We start from the raw sequence: 23,400 nt of genomic DNA, 5'->3' as shown, positions 1-23,400 counted from the left end.
TCTCCACACTCCTCAAGGTGCATTGGGAAGACTTCCCAATGTGCTTTGAGAAGAGCAAGGGATGAGACATTCCTTGAAGAATGGGGAGGATGAATTTAAAATTCTTCAAAAAGGGATGATCATGGGGATTGGAGGAATAAGAAGGAATTAAAAATTCCTTGGGAGAGGAGATGCCTAGAGGAATACCTAGGAAAAGAGCATTTAAGGATAGTGGTTGGATGGAAGGGACAAGGAGTTGACTTTGTGACTAATCATGATGATTAGCCACTAGCAACTCATTGGGAGGGGGATTAGAGGAAAGGTTAGGTGGGATAGGATTTGTAGGAGGATTTGACTAGGAGAGAGAATGAGTGGAGGGAATTAAAAATTAGAGGAATAAGGTTAAGTGAGTTTAGGGAGTTTCTAGAAGAATTTATTAGGTTAATGATGGATTAGGAAGATGATTTGTAGGAATCATGTAGGTTAACTAATTAATTGAAATTAATTAGCTAAGGGGAGGATTTGAGAAGATTTAATTTTTAGAAGAATAAAAAGAGGGGTTGATTTATTAAATAAATCAATCACATACTATAGTGACAATATTAATTATAATTAATTAATATTGAGGAGAATTAGGATTTGCATAATTAATTAATAAATTAATTATGTGAGAAATTAAAAATAATTAAAATAATTATTTTTAAGTGTCTACATTTTGCCCCTCTTTTACGCAGCGGCAAATTTGGTGATGAGTAGAAGATAGAAGAAGAAGAATAAGATGCCCCAGCGTAAAGTGTGGGAGGTGTATGTCCCCTCGAGAATTTTTTTGGAAAAAAGACGAAAAATTCTCGAAAATAGAGGAAGAAGAATTTGGGTGGAAGGGATAATTGAGGAAGAAATATGAAGCAGACGTGGAAAATTTGGAAGGAAGAAATGAAGATGCGAGACCATGGAGGAAATGGGCCCTCATGGGGGCCCATATAAGCCACAACAAGACAAATGAGGAGTCATTGTTACACACAAGCCTTAGAGCCACTCAGAGCGAAGAAGAAGAGAAGGAGAGATGGACCACATTCCAGTTCATGATCATTGCATCGAGAGGATTCGAAGATTCAACCACACAACTCTAGATATCTTCTAGCTAAGTATGATATTTAGTTATCATGCAACCTATCAAGTATCATGGATCAATAATGCATGCAATTTTATGTATTAGTTATTAACTCTATTGCCTAAAACCTATCACACAACTCTAGATATCTTCTAGCTAAGTATGATATTTAGCTATCATGCAACCTATCAAGTATCACGGATCAATAATGCATGCAATCTTATGTATTAGTTTGGACAAGCATTTTATAGCATAAACACATCCTAAAAAGGAATTGTCGATCATTTTTGCACCACTCCTATATTAATTTGACTTGACACAATCAAGACAAGACTACTAAATTGACAAAAAAACATAATAACCTAAGTGATGGTGAAACTGAAATAAAAAATCCATAAGCTGGGAATAACCCAACTTAAAGTTTTTTCCAAGACCAAACACATGTTGACTCAGATAAATTAAGTATTTCTACAAACTCAACTAAGAAACAAAACACATATTTGACTAATTTTTTAAACTTCATCAAATCCATACAAAATAAATACATGAAATATAAATATACATGTATGTCACAAATTGCAGGCCCTACAATTTCACGTTGCATAGTATCCTCACTTTGGCTCTTTGATATGTAATTTTTCAACTATAAAATGATAGCACTTGAATAGTAATTCAAGTCCTTCAAATCCCCTCCCCAAGAAATATCCTCTAATTTTACACACCTTTCTTTCTTTTTAATTATCAAATTATGTAATTTGATTCTTGTTTGATTGTTCTTAACAAATATTTAAAAAAAAAACAAAAAATCTTATTTCATTTTAATCTAAAAGATTTATTTATTTTGTAATATTTTTAGCTTCATAATCAAAACATGCTCAATAGGCACAACAAGGGAAGAATTCAAAACATTTGAATGAAGGATATTCTAATCTCAACATAACAAAATACCTCGAATCTCAACTTGATAAAATACCTTAATATTTGGTTAAATCATGCCATTTATGCAATTCTCAACCAATACACTTGTAGAAGACATAATGACTACTCTAGATTTCTAACCAATCTACTATCTTCTCCCCAATGATTCTCCCCCTCCTCAATTGGGAGGAAAAATTGTACTTTTTCTTGCATTCACCTCATTACAAAATCAAGGTAGTTAGTCGAATAAGATATGAAAACATTTGTACATCAAACTAATGACCATCTCATATAAGTCAACAACATCATAATATAAAAAATGGAGTCCCTTTAATAATCTAAATTCATTCGTGCGTATCATTTAACTATCCATTATTTTCTAACAATAATAGTTCAAGTTTAAATTTTAGTCATTTTGATTTTTAGTTTGGTATTAAATTTTACATTCACATGAACGCAATCATCACCATATATTCATTCCTAAGCAAATATTAAAAAAAATTCATGTTTTTTAATAGCATCATCAAATTAATTAATTGAAATAAGTCTTCAATAACTGATAAAAAAACGTGTAACACTCTCCTTTAATTTTTTGTTTCACTTGTTCTTTTGCTTCTCGTTCTTACTTTTCTTGTTCTTACTCTTCGTATTCTTGTTCTTCTACTTTTTCTTCTTATTTCTTTTATTCTTCTTCTTTTGTTACTTCATATTCTTATTCTTGCTCCTCTTCGTTTGAAAACTCACCTTTAAAAAAAACAAAAAAACAAAACTAAGAACTTCATTAATCTATAGCTTTGGGGTGAATTTACCGGAAACCCTTACTTTATAAACGAGGTGTAACACTCTCCTTTTAATTTTTGTTCCACTTGTTCTTTTGCTTCTCATACTTACTTTTCTTGTACCTACTCTTCGTATTCTTGTTCTTCTTGTTCTTCTATTTTTTCTTCTTATTGCTTTTATTCTTTTTCTTTTGTTACTTCATGTTCTTGTTCTTGCTCTTCTTCATTTGCAAACTCACCTCTTAAAAAAGCAAAAAAATTAAGAACTTCATTAATCTATAGCTTTAGGGTGAATTTGCTAGAAACCCTTACTTTGTAAATGAGGTGTAACACTCTCCTTTTACTTTTTGTTCCACTTGTTCTTTTGCTTCTCGTTCTTACTTTTCTTGTTCCTACTCTTTGTATTCTTGTTCTTCTACTTTTTCTTCTTATTGCTTTTATTCTTCTTCTTGTTTTTGTTCTTGCTCTTCTTCGTTTGAAAACTCACCTCTTATAAATAAACAAAAAAAACTAAGAACTTCATTAATCTATAGCTTTGGGGTGAATTTACTGGAAACCCTTACTTTATAATACAACACAAAAATGAATCCGATAAATATAAAAATTCTACTATAGCTTAATAGGTCTTAGATCTCACTTTCTACAAAAAATCTTTTAACAATTCATTAATTTGTAACCTTCGTAGTGAATTTGGTGAAAACCCAAATTTTGCAATAATTTTAATTATTCTCAAAATGACACTATATCGAGGTTGTAGTAGGTAGAAGAAATATATATTTGATAAACCCCCTAGAGAAGAATTTTGTTTTTGTTGATTTTTAGCTATGGGAGAAAATTAGTGGGAAACCCTAATGTAATAGTAGTTTTTTCATTATCTTCTCGAATTCTACTCCAACCTCCAAATTTATATTGTATATGCCGCAATGTGACCTTGAAAAACTCTTTGAAAATTAGGAAAAAAATCATCAAAAATCAAAGAGATGTTTGATTTCCGAAAATGACCCTCAAAATTTGAAAAAATCACCTTGCCTTCACATTACCAAGATTGTGCTCTAATCCCACTTGTGATGAAGTAACTTTCACAATAAAATAAAATAATATGAAATATACTACAAATAATTGATAAAAATATGCCACTTCAAGGGTAAAACCTCCTATGCCACTTCAAAGGTAATACATTCAATAAGAACACAATATTCCACATGATCATCATAATTAGCCACTAGCTTCAATATATACCTAATTATGTCATGGTTGTCACCTAGACCAATTTAGATACTTAAACATAATACCTAAGAACCTAAGTACCTAATATATAATTATAATAATGATTATGTAACTTATTTAAGAGTTAAATTAGCCACAAGCCACCTACTTAGAACCCAATACACACTATAAGATTAAAGGCATAATAGGATTTATATAAATGCTTTTGAAGTAAAGAGGGTATGGTAGAATTCTGTTAGCATTTGGCATTATAACAGACAATGGAAGATTGTTGGCATTTCAACAAGGATATTGAGAAGGTTGTTGATGATTATGGATATAACTGATTAAAGATGTTTACTGTCTTAATATTATTATTTTGTCATTGATGTCAAGAAATTGATTTTATGATTCAGTATGATGTTGCCATATCTTGAGAAGTATGATTTGAAGAGTATAAAGATGTCGGTAAAAGACACAGAAAGATTATGATGAATAAGAGGATGAATAAGGTATTCAATGGGCAACTATTACCGAGTTAGACAATGATGAGATCATGATGTTTAGATTGTTTTGACATCATACATATGTTGTAAATTGTAAGGTTAATACTATACTATGTTACCAAGCAAAGAACCTAGTCGATAAACCCTAAGGAACCTAGTCGGTAAACCCTAAGGTTATCGCTATCGGTTAATGAAGGCGGAATGTCTACCGAGTGAAGTTTAGTATTTACCGAGTTGTAACCGAGTTGTTACCGAGTTGTAACCGAGTTGTAACAGAATGCATTAAATGTTTACATGTGTTATTTAATGAAGGAAGCTGATGAGCTGGAACTGATTAAATGATTGGTATGCCGTAAATAAAGTTTGTTAAGAATCTATGGCAATGGAAGATCAGCAGGAAGATCTACAATTCAGATTGAACCGCAATACCCTAGCACAAGTTCCAAGAAATATATGCAAGTTCCAAGGCGGGGTAAAACATTTTTCAGATCAAAAGATGCATTGAACCTAGTCAAGCATGAAGATCTGATGGCTATGATTGATCATGGGAAATGTGATCAAGGAGATTAAGCGATTAGCTAATTGTTTATAAATAGGGAACTGTTGATAAACAATGTATGCGGGTAAATGTATGCACAGGGATGCTACATAGTGATTACCGAGCACAGAAGCTTGAAGACCTGTTTGAATAACAGAGTATAAAATCCCAACAGATGGACAAGATTAGTTCTATGTCTAGATTGTATTGAGTAAATAAGAATCTGCTTTAGCATTTTAGATGTGAAGTGACAGATAGATTTTTATTACTGTTATTTTGTGAAAGTAACAGAAAATCTCTTAATTGAGTGGACTTAACAGTCTTATTTGTAAAACCCTCTAGCAAGGTGACATTCTGATTGAGTGTTTGAAATCCTTTAACAAGGTCACTTCTAACAAGGTTAAGATCCTAACAAATCTGAGGGAAATCCCTTAACTGGGTCACATCTAGCAATGTGTTTGTAATCTTTAACAGGATTTGCTTTTAACCGAGCATACTCTAGAAGAGTATATTTCTTAGTGGGTCCGAAATCCCACAGTGGTTTTTCCCTATTTGGGTTTCCACGTTAAATCTGGTGTTATGAGGTTTATGATGTTTATATGCTTTTGAGTTTGTATGTTTAGCAGTTTTGGTTATATTACTGAAGTATATGTTACCGAGGTTGAATATGATATTTTTATGGAAGATTAAGTTTGTATGATTCACCCCCCCCTCTCATCTTGTTGGCTATTGGATCTGTACTTATATTAAGTATCAGAACTATCAATTGGTATTAGAGCTTTGGACTCCAGAAGAAAAGTTTAAAGGCACTTGAGTTAAAGATCCAAAGATGTATAAAAGGGATGCACCGAAGCTGAACAAGTCAAGTTTCTCTACATGGCAGAAAAGGATGAAGCTACATCTATCAGGAGTTGGAGAATATGTTGTATACTATATGGAGAACGATTTTGTTACACCGAGCACCTATCCATTGACAATGGAAGAGATAAAGGCAAAGCAAGAAGATATCCAAGCAATGATTGAAATAACATCTGCATTGACCGACTCAGAGTTTAATGACCTAGAAGGCTACAATGATGCAAAGACAATGTGGGATAAGCTCATATCAGTATATGGAGGAGATGAACATGTTCAAAGAGAAAAAGTAGATAGTCTAAGAGGACAACTTGAATCCATGAGGATGAGTGAAAGTGAGAACATAACTCAGTACAGTACAAGACTAAAGGAGATTGTCAATCAAATCAAAGGAGCAGGTGGAACTATTGAAGAAAGGGATATAAAAAGTAAGTTGTTAAGAACCCTTCTACCGACTTATGCAATCCGAGTCTCTGCAATCAATGAATTGAGGTCTGTACCTAATATGTCAGTTTCTTTAGATGCTACTATTGGTAAGCTACATGCATTTGAGTTAAGTAACTTTGATAACAATGAATCTTCAGTAAATAAAGTTGAATCTGCATTTAGTTCTTTTCATCTTGATGAATCTAATGATTACAATGAAAGAAAGTATAAGTACTTTGAAGGAGATCACAGTGGAGCAAGTGAAAGATTTCATAAGAACATGGAAGAAGTACACAAACTATATGAGGAAATCAAAAAGCAGGAAGAGTTTGAAGCACTATTAGCCAAAAGGTTGCTGAGAGGCAAAGGTAAGTATAAAGGAAAACTACCTTTGAAATGTTTCAATTGTGATAAGATAGATCATATGGCTTCTATCTGTCCCGACAAAGATTCTACTGAAAAGAGAGATTACCGAGATGACAGACAGAAAGACAATCATTACAGAGGATAAAGAGACTTCAGAAGAATAGATAAAAGGACATGCTTAATAGCCGATGAGGAATCCAACGATGATAAATCAGATGAAACTAATACAGAGGAAGTAGTTTATGTGGCTATCAAAGATGGATCAGATGAAGAAAAGTATGAAGAAAAAGCCCTAATATCTCACATAAATACTAATGATTCTTGGATCATAGATAGTGGATGCTCACATCATATGACAGGAGATAAACACAAGTTTGTTATATTAGAAGATTATGATGGAGGCTATGTAAGATTTGGTAATGATGCACCATGTCCAGTGAAAGGTAAAGGATCTATAGCACTTCTTGACAATGCAAGATGCAATGATGTTTATTGGGTTGAAGGTTTGAAATACAATTTGTTGAGTGTAGCACAGCTAAACAACACAGGTTACCGAATAGAATTTCAGAAAGGAATTGTCAAAGTTCATGACAAGAATGGAAAGTTAGCTGCTACCGAGACACAAACAAAAGGTAACACATTTCACCTTGACTCAACTCGGAACAAGTGTTTGTATGCAAAGATAGATGATACCTGGTTATGGCATAAAAGCTTTTGTCATGTAAATTTTGATAATCTGATCAAAATAAGCAAGAAGCACTGAGTAAGAGGTCTACCGAGTCTTGAAAAACTTAAGAATGCTATGTGTCGAGGATGTCAGATGGGTAAGACGACAAGATCAAGCTTTACAAGTAAGTCTTACACTTCTAAGGGAATTTTAGATCTTGTGCACATTGATCTTTGTGGTCCTATGAAAGTTCAAAGTTATTATGGTGATAAATATTTCATATTATTTGTGGATGACTATTCAAGGATGATGTCAGTAATGTTTTTAAAAGATAAATCAGAAGCTTTTCAAATGTTGAAATGGTACAAGGCAAGAGTTGAAAATGAAACAGGAAGACAACTGAAATGTCTTAGATTAGATAGAGGAGGAGAGTTCACATCTGATGAATTCAACTTATTTTGCAATGATCATGGTATTAAAAGACAAGTCTCTGCACCGAGAACTCCACAACATAATGGAATAGCTGAGAGAAGAAACAAATCTATTGTGGATTGTGCTAGAACACTGATGATTGAAAAGAAAGTGTCACAAACATTTTGGAGAGAAGCAATAAGCACAACAGTTTACACCCTAAACTGAGTACAATTGAAGAAAGGTACTTTGAAGACACCATATGAAATCTGGTATGATAAGAAACCCAATGTAAGTTATTTTAAAATATTTGGAAGTAGATGCTATGTTCACAAAGATGATAGAAATGGAAAGTTTGATCAGAAGAGTGAAGAAGGAACATTTCTAGGTTATTCTTCTAGAAGCAAAGCATTTAAATGACTGATCAAATAATCTAACAAAATAGTAGAAAGTGCAAATGTGAAAATTGATGAATTTGCAAAAAGAAATGATGAAGGAAATTCCAAGGAACCAGAAGACTATGATAAATTTGTCTATGTTCAACCAACAAGTCTTACCGAGAAGACTGTTGAAGAAAATGAAGAGAATATCCAGTTACCGAGATGAAGAAGATCATATAGAGCCTACCGAGCCTGTATTAGCCAAGTATGTCAGAAGACATCATGTACCAAGTCAGATTATAGGAGATAAGGATGATCCAGTGATGACAAGGAACAAACTGAGACAGAACACATGTCTGATATCTGAATTTGAACCGAGAATAGTGAAAGAGGCATTTAACAGTGAAGATTGGATAAATGCTATGACAGAAGAGATTGATCAAATCAAGAAGAATGACACATGGACACTAATCCCAAGATCGAAGGACAAAAATGTAATTGGTACAAAGTGGATTTTCAGAAACAAGCTAAATGAAAAAGGAGAGGTCATTCGAAACAAAGAAAGACTAGTTTGCAAAGGTTATGCTCAAGAAGAAGGAATTGATTATGGTGAAACTTTTGCACCTATTGCTAGACTTGAAGGATTAAGAACATTATTGGCATATGCTGCTTTCAAAAATTTCAAGGTATATCAAATGGATGTCAAATCTGCATTTCTGAATGGAATATTAGAAGAAGAATTTTTTATTGAACAACCTAAAGGATTTGTAGAAGACAATAATAAAGATCAGGTATGTAAATTGAAAAAAACTTTATATGGTTTGAAACAAGCACCTAGAGCATGGTATGAAAGATTGCACTCTTATTTGATTAAGATTGGTTTTATAAGGACAAGAGAGAACAACAATATGCACATGAAGAATGATGAAAATGGAATACTGATCTCAACCATATTTGTTGATGATATTATATTTTGTGGAAATGACTCTCTATGTAAGAACTTTGGAAATGAAATGAGAAAAGAATTTGAGATGTCATTAATCGGTGAGATAAAGTATTTTATAGGTTTACAAATACTGCAAATGAAAAATGAGATTTTCATTACTCAATCCAAGTACATAAAGGAAATCTTGAAGAAATTTGGAATGGAGGATTCAAAACCAGTAAGTACTCCTATGACTACCAACTGTAAATTATCAAAGAATGATGAATCTGCATCTGTTGATGAGACACTTTACCGATCCATGATTGGAAAGCTACAATATGTTGTTCACAGCAGACCAGACATAGCACATGTAGTAGGTATAGTTGCAAGATTCTCTGCAGATCCTAAGGAAACACACATGACAATAATCAAAAGAATTTTTAGATACTTGAAAGGCACTGAAGATTATGGCTTAGTATATCAGAAAGGAAATGATTTTGATTTAATAGTTTATACTAATGTTGATTGGGCAGGCAACATTGATGACAGTGATAACTCAATGATGAACGAATAGTACCAAACTGGTACTAAGAGGGGGGGTGAATCAGTACAAACACAAATACAGTTCAAAACTGGTTTGACAACAAATACTCCAAATGACTGGCAAACAAGGATACTGGTTGAAACAGAGTGCAATTGGTAACACCCAGAACAACTAAAACAATCATAAACCGGTCACTCACTAAGATTTCCTCTTAGCTCAATACTATACTACCATTACACTCTCATGCATGGACAGGTAAACTATCATCAGATCTTCATAACAGTTAGTTCAATATGTTTTATAGACATGCATAAAACACAGAACCATCATATGCTCAATAGGTAATAACAAAGCATCACAAGATAAACTCATTACACATGACATACATATTTTTCACGTGGAAACCCAACTAGGAAAAACCACAGTGGGGATGAATACCCACAAGTTTCTTTTGAACTCTTTAGAAGTCCGCTCTGTTAGGAGCCTTGTCCGGTTAAAGACATTACAATAGATTCTGCTAGGAATTGATCCTGTTAGGGATCACCTGGTTAAGGGATGGCTATAATACCCGGTTAAGGGTTAAACCCAGTTAGGGTTACCTTGTTAGAGGATTTCAAGAACTCAATAGCTAAAGGATCTCCAGAGCTCTATAGCTTCCCAGAACTCAATAACTTCGAGTTACCCTGTTAAGGGATTTGAATCAAGCTAGTTAAAGCTACCCTGTTAAGGGATTTGCATCAAGCCGGTTAAGGCTACCCTGTTAAGGGATTTCACAACTGTTGAAGTGGTTAAAGATCAACAAGAATTACAATGATCTGGTAATAACACTCAATGCTAATGCAGATCCGTTTTGGCTCCTCTTCACCTTCTGCACATTCACTTTGCAGGTATCTCTTCTCTCTTTTGGTATGGAAAGAATCACGTATCACTTCCCTTGGATACACACACACAAATTTTGCCAACAACCTTAGAAAGAAACACAACATCGACCTTATAGGAAACATACATGTCGGTAGCAAAAACCCTAAACCCTAAACCTGTTAGGTTAAACAATTCAAGTGGTTCAATCCTGATCGTTGAATCATACTGCATTAAATGCAACAATATTGAATCGATCTCAAGACATTCTCCATCGTCCATTATCCACCGATTTCATGGTGGCTGATAACCCATCACGCGTTATCACCGTTTGAAAAACTTCATACATTCTCGAGGTAGATAGGAATAGTCTTCTTCATACAAGATCCTTCACGTGCACAGGGCTTACGTGGCAACACGATCTGTTCTCTGTTATACTGCTAACTCATCACACAAAGATCACCGATTGAGTCACATAGGCTTGAGGTACTCCAATCAGAAATCCTGAAGTGGAAACTACCTACCAACCGGTAGTCACACAATACTTCCATGTGCCGGTTCCCATAACTACATGCCGGTTCATCTTGAACAAATATGCCGCTTCACTTTGGCATATATACCGGTTCTCTCTTCTCACCTATCACATGTGTCGGTTCACATCATGTCACATATTGACATCAATGACAACATAAAATATCGTTATGTCTTCATACCAGTTCACATAATGCCAACAATCTCCCCCTTTGGCATTGATGGCAATATACAAAGATATCTCTCCTCTTCACATTTTCTCCCCCATTTTTTCTGCAGATATCTTTTCCGCTTCACTCCTCCCCCTTTGACAACAATGCCAAAGTGGAGGCACAAGCATCTCTATTCCATTATGTTGCTCCCCCTGAGGAGTAGCATCCTTCAACACATCAATCAACAAAAAAAAATAAAAAAAATTGACTATGCAATACCTAACTGATGTGGAACAAATACTTTTAGTTCACCTCTTGAAGGGGCAGTACCCCCAATTCACCTCTTAAATGCACAAATGTAGTCTTTGGGAGAGGCTTGGTGAATATGTCTGCTAACTACTCCTTACTGGAAACATGTTCCAGTGCAATCTCTTTATTCTGAACCTTTTCCCTCAAGAAATGATACTTAAGCTCAAAATGCTTGGTTCTAGAATGTAAAACTGAATTCTTTGAAATATTGATAGCACTTGTGTTATCACAGAATATACTTTCCGGTTCAGATACAGGGATTTTGAAGCCTTCCAGTACATGCTTCATCCAAATTGTCTGAGCGCAGTTCATGAAAGTTGCAACATACTCTGCTTCCGCTGAAAACTGAGAGATACAACTTTGCTTTTTACTTATCCATGAGACTAGTCTACTACTGAGAAAGAATACACCACCGGTTGTGATTTTCCGATCATCCACATTACCTGCCCAATCAACATCTGTGAATACTTTCAGATTGAAATCATTGTTGTATGGGTACCACAATCCATAGTCAATTGTTCCCTTCAGATACCTAAGAATCTGCTTGACTGCAATCAAGTGGGATTCTCTTGGACTTTTCTGGAACCTTGCAGTAATGCCAACTGCATGTGCAATATCCGGTCTGCTATGCACTACATAATGCAACTTACCAATCATTGATCGGTATTCCTTCTCATCAACCAATGTAGAATCATCCTCTTTTGTCAATTTGCAACCGGTCACCATCGGTGTACCAATCAGTTTGCTATCTTCCATGCCAAAGGTCTTCAACACCTCTTTGACATATTTGGACTAAGTGATAAAGATTCCATCTTTCATCTGCTGGATCTGTAGTCCAATGAAGAACTTAATCTCCCCTATGAGTGACATCTCAAACTCTTTCTTCATCTCATCAGCAAACTCATGAATCATCTTGTCATCTCCTCCAAAGATAATGTCATCAACAAAAACCTCATAGATCAGGATCCGATCTCCTTCAAACTTCAAGTAGATATTGCTATCTTCACTTGTTCTCTCAAATCCAATCTTCACAAGATGGGAATGTAGGCGCTCATACCATGCCCTAGGTACTTGCTTTAGACCATATAAGGCTTTATGTAGCCTGCACACCACATCACTGTCTTTAGATAGGGAAAACTCATATGGTTGCTCTATATACACCTCATCTTCAAGTACACCATTTAGGAATGCAGATTTTACATCCATTTGATATACTTTTAACCCTTTAAAGGCTGCATATGCAAGAAGCATACGAACTCCTTCCAATCTGGCTACAGGAGCAAAGGTTTCTCTATAGTCTTCTCCTTCTTCTTGAGAATATCCTTTGCACTCCAATCTGGCTTTATTCCTAATCATTGTGCCATCCTCATTCAGCTTGTTTCTGAACACCCATTTGGTGCTAATGACATTTTTATGCTCCGGCCTGGGTACCAAGGACCATGTACCATTTTTCTCTATCTGGTCAAGTTCCTCTTCCATTGCCTTGATCCAGTCTTCATCTTTATGAGCCTCTTTGAATGATTTAGGCTCAAATTCAGAGATCAAACATGAGTTTTCTCTGATCTTTCTTCTTATAAGGATTCTTGTATCCTTATCTCCTATGATCTGCTTAGGATCATGATTCAACTTGACATACTGAGGAATGGTTTTAATCGGTTCTTCTTGCTTTTCCTCTTCATCCTCATCTTCATCAGTATCAACATTCACTGGTTCAGGAACACTGTTACTGGTACCTGGTTGACTAACAATCGGTTCCCAGAAGGTTGCAACCGATTCATTTACTGCCTGCTCACTGCCGGTTTCCTCAATTTTCTCAGAGGATTCATCAACTCTTACATTGATACTTTCCATAATTCTCTAAGTCCTATTGTTGTAGCACTTGAGAGCTTTACTCTTGGTGGAATATCCTAGGAATATTCCCTCATCACATTTGGCTTCAAATTTGCCCTAATGTTCACTTCTCTTGATATAAAATTTGCTACCAAATACCCTAAAATAGCTAACCACAGGTGTCTTACCAGTCCAATACTCATAAGGAGTTTTGTCCTTACCTTTCTTGATGAGTACCCAGTTCATAGTGTAGACTGCAGTGCTCACCGCTTCTCTCCAAAAGGTGTAAGCTACCTTTCCTTGAATCAACATGGTTCTAGCTACTTCAACCATAGTCTGGTTATTCCTCTCTGCTAGGCCATTCTACTGTGGAGTCCGGGGGGCAGACAACTGTCTCTTGATGCCAAATTCTTCGCAATACTAGTTGAATTCACCAGAAGTGAATTCCCCTCCTTGATTAGTTCTGAGACACTTGATCCTTTTACCGCTTTCATTCTCCACTAATGCTCTGAAAGCTTTGAATTTCACAAAAGCTCTAGACTTGTCTTTCAAGAATATGACCCACATCATTCTTGAGCAGTCATCAGTGAGAATCATGAAGTACCTATCACCCTGCACACTTCTAGTTTTCATAGGACCACACAAATCAGTATGCACAAGATCAAGCAAGTTGTCAGTAGTGAAAGATTTACCTTTAAAGGTTGAGGAAGACATTTTCCCCAATTGACACTCTCTACACAAAGTATTATCCAGTTTGCTTAGCACTGACAACCCTATAACTGCCTTGATCTTACTAGCCTTCACAATGTTATCAAAGTTTACATGATAGAGTCTCCTATGCCATATCCAGCTATCATCAAGCTTAGCCATAAGACATGTACTTATATTTGCATTCAGATGAAATAGGTTACCTTTGGTCTGCATGCCAGTGGCCACCAATTCACCCTCTTTTCCTTTGATTCTGCAAACTCCATTTTTGAATTCTAGAGTGAGGCCACTGTCATTCAGCTGGGCAACACTCAGAAGGTTGTGTCTGAGACCATCAACCCAGTACACATTGTCAGCACTGCTCTGTCCATTCAGAGAGATGGACCCTCTGCCTTTGACCATGCATGGTGCATCATTGCCAAAGCGAGCCACACCACCATCATACTCCTCCAAGGATAGAAACTTGCTCCGGTCACTAGTCATATGGTGAGAACAACCATTGTCAATGATCCACTCATTGGAATTATCAAACCGACAGACAAGAGCCTTCTTATCTACCACATCTTCCTTTATAGAAACAAACACAATGTCTTCATTCTCTTCATCTTCTGATTCCTCATCCGTGACACCTTTATCAACTGCTACAAAACAGTTTCTCCGGTTTCCTCCTTTGAATTTTCTGAACCTTTTTGGTTTGTCCTTGTTATCGCCATTAGGATAGTTTATAGCAATATGTCTTATCCAGTTACAAGAAAAGCATTTCAAAGGTAGCTTACCTTTGTATTTACCGGTTCCTTTAGGAAGCTTCCTGGCAAGGAGAGCTTCAAATGCCATCATAATCTCTTCATCATTCATTTCTCTACTCTGACTAGGTTCACCACTAGTGCTAGCTTCTTTTCCTTTTCTAGATGGTATAGCAGAGGCTTTGAATGTTGATTCAGTCTTTTGAACACTGCCATCAAAACTGTTTAGCTCATAGGTTGTCAGCTTGGCTATGATGGAGTCCAAGGATACCTTAGTCTTATCTATTGATCTCAGATCCTGAATAGTAGCAACCCTTATTGCATAGACCAACAACAGGGATCTCAGGACTTTGCTTACCACAGTGGAATCTTCTATTTTACCACCTGCACTCTTGATTTCTCCAACAACCATTTTGATTCTTATTCCATACTACTGAATGGTCTCACCTTCAACCATCCACATATCTTCAAACTTCCTTCTCAGGCTTTCTTCCTTAGCCTGTTTTACATGTTCATCACCACCATAGATATTTTCAAGAGCATCCCATACCTCTTTGGGATTTACCTTGTCCTAAACATTAATAAACTCAATGTCAGATAGACTACTAATGAGGGCTTCCATGACTTGCCCATTTTCTTGTATCTCTCTCTTTTGGTCAATGGTGAGAGTACTGGTAGGGACAACATATACATTCTCAACATAACTCCAGTGTTGACCACCCATGCTTCTGATGAATATCTTCATCCTATCTTTCCATATATCAAAATTTTCCTTGTTAAACTTTGGACCTTCCCTCTACATCATTTGACTGGGATCTTTACCTCAAGTGGTTAAGCTTACAAAACAGAGGACCTAGAGTGCTCTGATACCAATTAATAACTCAATGATGAATGAATAGTACCAAACCGGTATTGAGAGGGGGGGTGAATCAGTACAAACACAAATACAGTTCAAAACTGGTTTGACAACAAATACTCCAAATGACTGGCAAACAGGGATACTGGTTGAAACAGAGTGCAACCGGTAACACCCAGAACAACTAAAACAATCATAAACCAGTCACTCACTAAGCTTTCCTCTTAGCTCAATACTATAGTACCATTACACTCTCATGCATGAATAGGTAAACTATCATCAGATCTGCATAACAGTTAGTTCAATATGTTTTATAGACATGCATAAAACATAGAACCATCATATGCTCAACAGGTAATAACAAAGCATCACAAGATAAAAGCATTACACATGACACACATATTTTTCATGTGGAAACCCAACTGGGAAAAACCATGGTGGGGATGAATACCCACAAGTTGCTTTTGAACTCTTTAGAAGTCTGCTCTGTTAGGAGCCTTGTCTGGTTAAAGACATTACAATAGATTCTGCTAGGAACTGATCCTGTTAGGGATCACCTGGTTAAGGGATGGCTATAATATCCGGTTAAGGGTTAAACCCAGTTAGGGTTACCTTGTTAGAGGATTTCAAGAACTCAATAGCTAAAGGATCTCCAGAGCTCTATAGCTTCCCAGAACTCAATAACTTCGAGTTACCCTGTTAAGGGATTTGAATCAAGCCAGTTAAAGCTACCCTATTAAGGGATTTGCATCAAGTCGGTTAAGGCTACCTTGTTAAGGGATTTCACAACTGTTGAAGTGGTTAAAGATCAACAGGAATTACAATGATCTAGTAATAACACTCAATGCTAATGCAGATCCGTTTTGGCTCCTCTTCACCTTCTGCACATTCACTTTGTAGGTATCTCTTCTCTCTTTTGGTATGGCAAGAATCACATATCACTTCCCTTGGATACACACACACAACTTTTTCCAACAACCTTAGAAAGAAACACAACATCGACCTTATAGGAAACAGACATGTCGGTAGCAAAAACCCTAAACCCTAAACTTGTTAGGTTAAACAATTCAAGTGGTTCAATCCTGACCATCGAATCATACTGCATTAAATGCAACAATCTTGAATCGATCTCAAGACATTCTCCATCGTCCATTATCCACCGATTTCATGGCGGCTGATAACCCATCACGCGTTATCACCGTTTGACAAACTTCGCACATTCCCGAGGTAGATAGGAATAGTCTTCTTCATACAAGTTCCTTCACGCACACAGGGCTTACGTGGCAACATGATCTGTTCTCCGTTATACTGCTAACTCATCACTCAAAGATCACCGATTGAGTTGCACAGGCTTAAGGTACTCCAACTGGAAATCCTGAAGTGGAAACTACCTACCAACTGGTAGTCACACAATGCTTCCATGTGTCGATTCCCATAACTACATGATGGTTCATCTTGAACAAATATGCCGCTTCACTTTGGCATATATACCGGTTCTCTCTTCTCACCTATCACATGTGCCGGTTCACATCATGTCACATATTGACGTCAATGACAACATACAATATCGTTATGTCTTCATACCGGTTCACATAATGCCAACAGATAGAAAAAGCACAAGTGGAGGAGCTTTCTTTTTAGGAGAAAGACTAGTGAGTTGGCTTAGCAAGAAACAAGGATGTGTTTCACAGTCAACAATAGAAGTTGAATACGTTGCTGCAGCATTGAATTGTACCAACATTGCATGGATCAAACAACTGTTGGAAAGTATAAATTAGAAAGTTATTGAGCCAGTAACTATAATACTAGTGCCATTAACATTTCAAAAAATCCTGTTATGCACTCTAAGACAAAGCACATCTCTATCAAATATCATTATCTTAGAGAAGAAGCTCAAGAGAAGAAAGTGGTGTTGGAGTATGTTAGCACAAAGGATCAAATAGCAGATATCTTCACCAAACCACTACCAAGGGACACTTTTGAATATCTCAGAAGTAAGTTAGGGGTCCTACCCCTATCTTCTACTCACTAACTGAGTTTGGTGAAAGCATCAATCCGATGACTCTATCGAATATCTTTCAGGAGTTGATGCTGATTTACACACTTTAGGAGGTTTTCTAAAGGTGTACAGGAAATATTACAGGAAACAATATAGGATACCATACAAGGAACAAGAATTGAAGACAAAATGCTCTGACCGAGACTGAATTGACACATTACAGTAGGAATTCACTTCATACAAGAAGAAATTATGTTGTAGTTCTTTACTTTTTTGGCATTGTTGTCAAAGGGGGAGAAGACTAATATAAGGGGGAGAAGACTAATATAAGGGAGAGAAGACTAATTGAAAAGACTGAAGAAAATAGGAGAAGTATAATGTATGGGGGAGAGCATTTTAGCATTTCAGAATCACAGCAATCCGAATCTTTTAAGGTCAAATCAATTGGTTTTGCCATCAATGCCAAAGTGGGAGATTGTTAGCATTTGGCATTATAACAGACAATGGAAGATTGTTGGCATTTCAACAAGGATATTGAGAAGGTTGTTGGTGATTATGGATATAATTGATTAAGGATGTTTACTGTCTTAATATTATTATTTTGTCATTGATGTCAAGAAATTGATTTTCTAATTCAGTATGATGTTGCCATATCTTGAGAAGTATGATTTGAAGAGTATAAAGATGTCGGTAAAAGACACAAAAAGATTATGATGAATAAGAGGATGAATAAGGTATTCAATGGGAAACTATTACCAAGTCAGACAATGATGAGATCATGATGTTTAGATTTTTTTGACATCATTCATATGTTGCAAATTGTAAGGTTAATACTATACTATGTTACCAAGCAAAGAACCTAGTCGGTAAACCCTAAGGTTATCGCTATCGGTTAATGAAGGCGGAATGTCTACCGAGTGAAGTTTAGTGTTTACCGAGTTGTAACCGAGTTGTAACCGAGTTGTTACCGAGTTGTAACCGAGTTGTAACAGAATGCATTAAATGTTTACATGCGTTATTTAATGAAGGAAGCTAATGAGCTGGAACTGATTAAATGATTGGTATGCCGTAAATAAAGTTTGTTAAGAATCTATGGCAATGGAAGATCGACAGGAAGATCTACAGTTCAGATTGAACCACAATACCCTAGCATAAGTTCCAAGAAATATATGCAAGTTCCAAGGTGGGGTAAAACATTTTTCAAATCGAAAGATGCATTGAACCTGGTCAAGCATGAAGATCCGATGGCTATGATTGATCATGGGAAATGTGATCAAGGAGATTAAGCAGTTAGCTAATTGTTTATAAATATGGAACTATTGATAAACAATGTATGTAGGCAAATGTATGCACAGGGATGCTACATAGTGATTACCGAGCACAGAAGCTTGAAGAACTGTTTGAATAACAGAGTATAGAAGCCCAACAGATGGACAAGATTAGTTCTATGTCTAGATTGTATTGAGCAAATAAGAATCTACTTTAGCATTTTAGATGTGAAGTTGCAGATAGATTTTTATTACTGTTATTTTGTGAAAGTGACAGAAAATCTCTTAACCGAGTGGACTTAACAGTCTTATTTGTAAAACCCTCTAACAAGGTGACATTCTGATTGAGTGTTTGAAATCCTTTAACAAGGTCACTTCTAACAAGGTGAAGATCCTAACAGATCTGAGGGAAATCCCTTAACTGGGTCACATCTAGCAATGTGTTTGTAATCTTTAACAAGATTTGCTTTTAACCGAGCATACTCTATAAGAGTATATTTTTTAGTGGGTCCAAAATCCCACAGTGGTTTTTCCCTATTTGGGTTTCCATGTTAAATCTGGTGTTATGAGGTTTATGATGTTTATATGCTTTTGAGTTTGTATGTTTAGCAGTTTTGGTTATATTACTGAAGTATATGTTACCGAGGTTGAATCTGATGTTTTTATGGAAGATTAAGTTTGTATGATTCACCCCCCCCCCCCCTCTCATCTTTTTGGCTATTGGATTTGTACTTATATTAAGTATCAGAACTATCAAATTCTACTAAATTTGGAGCAAAACTAGTGATACAAGAAATCAAGTTTTTTAAAATACTATAAACTTATTTTACTAATAACTGAATTTATATAAGCACAATATAAAATAAGAAATTAACTCCTTGAATTGATCCCTATACATCTATCTCGACATAATCAACATAGTTTGTGTCAAATTGGTATAATGCAAGTCATGATTGTATAGGTTGGTGCTCACTACAAGATTAAGTGGTAAGGATTCATTACCTTTATAAAGAGATTAAATCCTATAGGTGAAAGAGAGAACTTGTGAGTATGACAAGAAATGCAAATATCTTTGATGGAGAAGAAAGGTTCCTCGAGCTAGAAGCTAATGAAGTAAGCATACCCCATTCAATAGAATATGAAAGATATCATGGAGGACCTCATGGACTTGTGCTCATAGGAGGACACCAAGAGCAAGGATAAAACTCAATCCATGTAAGAAGCAATACCATGTTGAATTAAGTCTACCAAGTGTTGGCATTACACACTCCAGTGAGAATTGTAGGTGATTGAAAGTATTATCATTGATGGCAACCTTGCAATCTTATGGCACCGACAGACACCGACACCGACAAACTCTACACCGACAGATAGTTCACCGACAGCGACAAGGATGTTTACCGACACCTTAGCCGATAGGATTTTGATTACTATATATTGTATTTAATTGTAATATCCTTTTGTAAGCCAACATGGCATATTGTAATAAGATTCATATATAAGTATGAGATCTTGTAGATATATGATAGGATGGATATGTAGAATGAATACTAAGGTAGATCTTGTAGAAGGGTTTATGGTTATTGTATGAGCTTCAACCGGTACTGAACCTGACATAGCAGATGCTTTTTGTAGTAGTACATCATATTGGATTCTCATAATCCATTTTGTAAGTCAGTGAGACTTCCTTTTGTATTTGAGTAGTGAGCTTTAGGCAGTTGGTCTTCCTGCACGTGCAGACACACTATTGTAAGTAATATCCATTCATTGGCCAATGAGTGAATATTGTGGGTCACAAATCCCTCCGAGGTTTTTCCCACACCGGGTTTCCTCGCCAAAAATCTTGTGTTATGGTGTGCTTTCTATGTTTTGTTTATTGTTCATATTTACTGCATTAATTCTTGTTTACCAGTACATTGTTTTGGAATGCAAAATATTTAATAAGGTCAGAAAATCTGTAAACAGGTTAGATACTAATTCACCCCCCTCTCAGTATCTTTGGGAATCCTAACAATTGGTATTAGAGCATGGTCCTCTATTTTCAAAAGCCTAACAACTTGAGGAAGATTCTGACACCGGTACAGATGGAAAACTTGAGAAAGCAATTGGAAACAACTCTTGCAGACTTTGATGCAGAAAAGTTGAAGAATATCAAACTTGAAGATGATTTGAAGAGTGCACATGAATTCATTCAAGGACTTCAGGAGAATCTCACTATTGTTAGAAACAAAAGAAGATAACTTCATGAGAAGATACAAAATGATGATGATGAAAAGGAAACTCTTAATGATCTTGTAAGAAAGATGAGGCAAGAAAACATGACCTTGAGGAATGAGATGCAAGACATGACTATGAGATTTTGTAAAGACATTGAAGACAGAAAGAAGAATGAAGATGACTTGACTAGGAGACTCAATGATGCTGGAAATGAAAATCTAAGACTCAGTCATGAAAATGATATGTTGAAGACAGATCTGATTCACATGGAACATGATAAAACTGAACTTACGAGACATAAGGAATTTTTGGAAAATGAGTTGGGTACTACAAATCAACACAAAGATAAATTCAAGAAAAGTTCAAAAGAATTTGATGATATGCTGAAAAGTCAGAAACCTAATGGAGACACTAATGGACTTGGATTTGAAGTTGGTGAAAGCTCCAGTACTGCAAACAATCATGATCATAGTAAACCGGTAAGACAACCTAATGCCTACAAATTTAATGGGAAATGCTTTAATTGTAACAAACATGGTCATAGAGCAAATCAGTGTAGATCTAGAAACTATCAGAACACTAATACACCTATCGGTCAATGTTCCAAAAGCAACAAAATTGGCCACAATTTAGAAAATTGTAGAATGAATGTAAGATGTTATGTTTGTGGAAGATTTGGACACTTATCTAATCAATGCAGAACACAAACCGACATAGAATATGGAAAGACTATTCAGAAGAACAATGTGACTTGTTATGCTTGTAACAAAATTGGACATGTTGCAAAATTTTTTTAGAAGTAAGGCATCACCAACAAATAATAATGGACCCAGTTTGAAAGGCAAAGAGAAGGTTGATGAGGTAAAACAAGAATTTTCAAAACAATGGATTAGAAAGAGAGATCAGAATGTTGATGAGACTATTTCTTCACCGGTAGAACATATTATTACTCCACCGGTAGGAGATTATTCATCCAACTAAAAAGTAATCCTTGGGGTTATTGCAGCTAATTGAAAATCATGCAAGTTTACCCTCGGTTGATGGTGAGAAGATGAACTTCTTCTTTACCGGCAGATGTGTTAAGTTTTGCTTAACCGGTAGACATTTATTGTGGTTGTTGAAGGAAAAGTATTATAAATCAGTGTTTTTCAATCTTTTTCACTCACCGAGCATTCAAATTTCCTAAGAGCACGAAAAACCTGAGCGAAGGCATCCTTAGCGAGAAGTGAAGCAAGATCCTTCAAGCATCCAAACCTAAAAGGTAGATTAAGGTATTTATCAATGGCTTCCTCCTCTGCTCCTGAATTCATTGCAAACCCTACTGTTATTAAAGTGGTTAAATGCCTTAGGCCCGTATTCAAGATTATTCCCAAAGTAGCAAAACAAGATGATACCCTAGGTGCATTTTCTAAAATCCCTAAAGGAGTTGCATATGTAGAAGACCCTAGAATTTACATACATTGCCACATTGAGGAACTAGGTTTAGAAGAAATCATGAAAATGTATAAGAATGTTATCTATGATGAGAATGGATCTGTAAAACCAGAACATAAGGTTATAGAAACCCTAGGTTTTGTGGAAATCCTTGACATTCCAGAATTTCCTGAGGAGGTTGTGAGGATTGTACTCGGTAGAGTTCATGGAGAATTCTTTTGGTTAGACTCTATCCATAAGATCACTAGAGAAGCAATTAAGGCTGTGACTGGCTTGCCTTCCACTGGTAGCAGGCTAGATAAGACCAAGAAAGTCTCAAACAACATAGTGATGACTTTAACTAGTGCAACCTATGACAACATATCCTTGAGAGTTAATGATGTGAAAGATGACAATGTTAGATTCATTAGCATGATATTAGGATATAAGGTAACACATGCTAACCGATTGGACTCAGTTTCCAGTCTATGTATCAAGAGTGCATATGATATGGTTAACAATGATGCTAAGATAGATGTATGTGAATAGTTGAAGGATGAATTAATTCATAATATGAAGAAAATTAAAGGAGATAAGAAAGGTACTTTCAGATTTGGAAATCTTCTTGTATGCCTAATGCTATATATTACCAAAGAAGTTCCTGGTATAGGCAGAAAAGACTTTGGTTATGACATACCGGTAGGAAAACAACTGTTGGATATCTTCACCGACATAGGAACAAATAAGGACAACAAAATAACTGAGTATTTCCAAGCCTTTAAAGCAAGAATGAAGACTAGGGAAAGGTTACCTCAGAGTATTGTTGACAAATATCAGAAAGAAATTTGTTTTGTGATTAAGAAGGATGAGATTTGGATGGAAGCAGTTCTTCCTAGAACTGTTTG

Source organism: Cryptomeria japonica, chromosome 7 (genome assembly GCF_030272615.1).
Source record: "Cryptomeria japonica chromosome 7, Sugi_1.0, whole genome shotgun sequence".
NCBI lineage: Eukaryota > Viridiplantae > Streptophyta > Pinopsida > Cupressales > Cupressaceae > Cryptomeria > Cryptomeria japonica.
The sequence above is the reverse complement of the archived record's forward strand: the minus strand, read 5'-3'. Positions refer to the sequence as shown.